We start from the raw sequence: 3,925 nt of genomic DNA, 5'->3' as shown, positions 1-3,925 counted from the left end.
TACCCTGGTTCTTTCCTACAAAGCCTTTGAGACAGCAAACAATGAAAACAAATAATAAGCTAATAAAATAGAAATAGAAAAAAGTCTGTGTCAACAGAAAGACTAAAAATATGTGAACTGTGAGAAACAACAGTATAGTTACTGTGAACTTCACGTTTGGTTCTGAGTTTCCTAGAACTTGAAGCAAAAAGGAAACACAATCAGTGTATTAGTTTGCTAGGGCTGCCATAAGAAAATACCACAAACTGAGTGGCTTAAACAACAGAAATGTATTTTCTCATAGTTCTAGAGGCTTGGAAGTCCAAGATGAAAGTGTCAGCAGGTTTGGTTTCTCCTGAGGCCTCTCCTCTTGGCTTGCAGATGGCCACCTTCTCCTTGTGTCTTCACATGGCCTTTCCTCTGTGCACCCCTGAGGTCTCTTCCTCTTTTTAAAAGGACAACATTCCTATTGGATTAGGATCCCATACTTATGACCTCATTTAGCCTTAATAACTCTTTAAAGGCCCTATCTACAAATATATTCACATTGGAGGTTAGGAATTCAATTTTGGGGGAGACACAATTTAGTCTACAACAATCAATGACACTATTTTTACTAACAAAATTCTAAGAGATATACTCAAGTAGACTGTATGCTATAATTGTTATGTTAGTCCTCTTTAAGTCAATACTATTATAGGATACTTGGTTTACTCAAATATTACTTTTAATGATTTTATTAAAGGTACATGTGAGAAAGTGTCCAAAGAGAATGCCCCCGAGCTGAGTAGAGGAGGCTGGGTACTGAGCATGCCCCAGGGAGCCGGCTTCAGAAATGCAAATGTCTCTCTAAGAAATAAGTGCTGCTCTTATTCTGCTTTGATTGCATCTTTAGGTTTTGATGTTGAGAAGAGGAGTATACCAAACGTAAAATAGATAGCTAGTGGGAAGCAGCCGCATAGCACAGGGAGATCAGGTCGGTGGTTTGTGACCACCTAGAGGGGTGGGATAGGGAGGGTGGGAGGGAGGGAGACGCAAGAAGGAAGAGATATGGAGACATATGTATATGTATAACTGATTCACTTTGTTATAAAGCAGAAACTGACACACCATTGTAAAGCAATTATACTCCAATAAAGATGTTTAAAAAAAAATACTCCATAAAAAAAAAGGAGTAGGTAATCATGCAGGAAAAATTCTACATATTCCTTACTAAAATCCAAGTCAGATGTTGGAAGTCAATGTTGTATTCATCACTATTAGAAATAAAGATAAAAATCAAACACTGAAAAAATTCTGTGGACCAGGACCACCAATATTCAAGATATGATGGGGAGTCACAAAACTTAAGAAAATTACTTATTGAAAACATGACTCCTTTATATTCTCTAGGAGATGTATAAGTACTTATTTTTACTTTAACCTAAAAAAATAAATATATAAAGATTCTAGAGACTTGTGACTTCTCATGGTTTACTAGGGCATTTTTATCTTCAACTGTTAGCTTGCTCTGATAAGCTGTAAACCTTTAACATGGAAAAGGACTTGTTTATTTTGGGGGGAGGGGGAGGAATAGAAATATTGCTGTAGACTATGCCTACTTTAAGGTCATGCTTAGTAGGAGCACAAGAAGAAGAATGCCAAAGAACATTCCTGAGGGATGAAGAAGATGGTAGCATGCCCAGGTAGAAATAAGTATATGAAGAGAGAATTCTATGAGAAAGGTGGTACCTGGTGTTATTGACTCTGAATACTGAAACATCGAATGTCGTTGAGTCATTCCTTTCCATAAAGACAGCAACATGAGTAACAGGCGGGCATCTTTACCTAGGAACCTTTTGAAGATAACACAACAGTTAATTGAGTATCACTAAACCACAATGATGAAATGAGGATTTACATTCATTTTACTAACTACCTAATGGTTCAGATAACACTAGCTTCATGAAATGCTCTGTGCAGAAAAAGTTTTCACATCAAAGAAATAGGGAAAATCCTACAGACTTCGTATCTACTATAACTTCACAACTTCCATTAGCATATTTATTGTTCTGAAATATACTTTAGTTCAAATTTTAAAAGGCCTTTAACTTTGTTTAAAATGTCAAATTTACTTGACCAAGAAACACTTCTTTTAATGATACCTATTAATATCTTGATGAACTAAAAAATTTTAGAATAGTGACAATTTTTTAGCACAACCAATTTTATATTATAACCCATTACACTCACCCCAATATAACAAAGTCTTCACAAAATAACACCAAAAAATGTAACTTTTTTCCACTTCTTTCTTTTTTTTAGCATAAGTAACAACCCCACTAAATTGATTTGACCTGTTAAACCATTTTAACTCACAGTTTAAGAAACACTTTTGATGATGATGCATAGAGGGAACCAACGATGTAATGACTAGAAAGGATGTACAAGGAGTTCCATACCCTGCCCTTTAAGGCAGCTGATCCTCCCATGCGACCATGCACCTACTGCCCATTAAAGCAAGCCCAGAGCACTCTCTGATGTTTCTCCCATTGCTTTTTAGATTTTCCTACCAAAGTATCCTTTATAATCTTTATAATAGCAAAGGAGAGAGAATATGTATCCAACCCTGGATGGCTGTAGCATAGCCCAAAGCAACCACTGCCAAGGGTAAATTGTCTTTGAAGTCTTAGGCTTTACCTTAAAAATTCATGCAAAATTTACATTTGACTCTGTAATGTAATGTAAACTATCATTAAACACAATTGACATTCCAGGAAAGTGCTCCAGGGAGTTTTTTTTTTCTGCAGATTTTCCTGCTGTGCCAGTAAGAGATTTTGTCACACTGTTCTGAGGAATGACTCTTATTCTTTCACCTAATCCCACCCCAGTTTGATCCAGGATTGTTTCTGTTTCTCCATCTCTCTAATCCTCAAATTCTAACGCTATTTCTTGTCCCTGCAGCAACAGATTTAACAATCCTTCTGATTCACCTCCTTGTATTTTTGATCTTTGTATTCCTTTATGGTTTTTAAATTAATTAATTTATTTCTGGCTACATTGGGTCTTCGTTGCTGCTCGTGGGCTTTCTCTAGTTGTGGAGAGCAGGGGCTACTCTTTGTTGTGGTGCACGGGCTTCTCATTGCTGTGGCTTCTCTTGTTGCAGAGCACGGACTTTAGGCACATGGGCTTCCGTAGTTGCAGCACTCAGGCTCAGTAGCTGTGTCTTATGGGCTCTAGAACGCAGGCTCACTAGCTGTGGTGCACGGGCTTAGTTGCTCAGTGGCATGTGGGATCTTCCCAGACCAGGGCACAAACTCGTGTCCCCTGCATTGGCAGGTGGATTCTTAACCACTGTGCCACAAGGGTAGTCCCCCTTTATGGTTTTTGATGGTGCACAATCTTATCAATTTTTGTGTCCAATGACAACTCTTATTCTAGTTCCCCGTCAAAAGAAACCCTGTCTTAATTTACAGCCCTTTATTCCACATTTGACTCAATCTGGCTTGGTCCCATCTTGGTTGAGAGTTTATTCAAAAATAGAAATGGGGAGTGGGGAGCGGGTAGGAAAATGTTATCAAGATTCCAAAATTTGGGAATTCCCTGGAAGTGCAGGTTAAGACTTGGCACTTTCTCTGCCTAGCCCAGGTTTAATCCCTGGTCAGGGAGCTAAGATCCTATAAGCTGTGTGACACAGCCAAAAAAAAAAAAGATTCCAAAATTTCTCAATACAAAATGGATTAGATTTTAGTGATGCTTGAAGTACTTCAACATTTGGTGCCTAATAGAGGCCCTCAGAAGTGCCACCCTCATGTAACAGCAGAATATCCTACCTCTGTGAGCTCGCTGGAGAGATTCAAGTATCAATCCATGGAATACCTGGGTTTTCTGATACTAGTGCAAGACTATATATATATATATATATATATATATGTATATATATATATATATATATATATATATATAA

This window comes from Lipotes vexillifer, unplaced genomic scaffold (assembly GCF_000442215.2).
Source record: "Lipotes vexillifer unplaced genomic scaffold, Lipotes_vexillifer_v1.1 scaffold793, whole genome shotgun sequence".
NCBI classification, from domain to species: domain Eukaryota; kingdom Metazoa; phylum Chordata; class Mammalia; order Artiodactyla; family Lipotidae; genus Lipotes; species Lipotes vexillifer.
Note: the sequence above shows the minus strand (reverse complement) of the source record.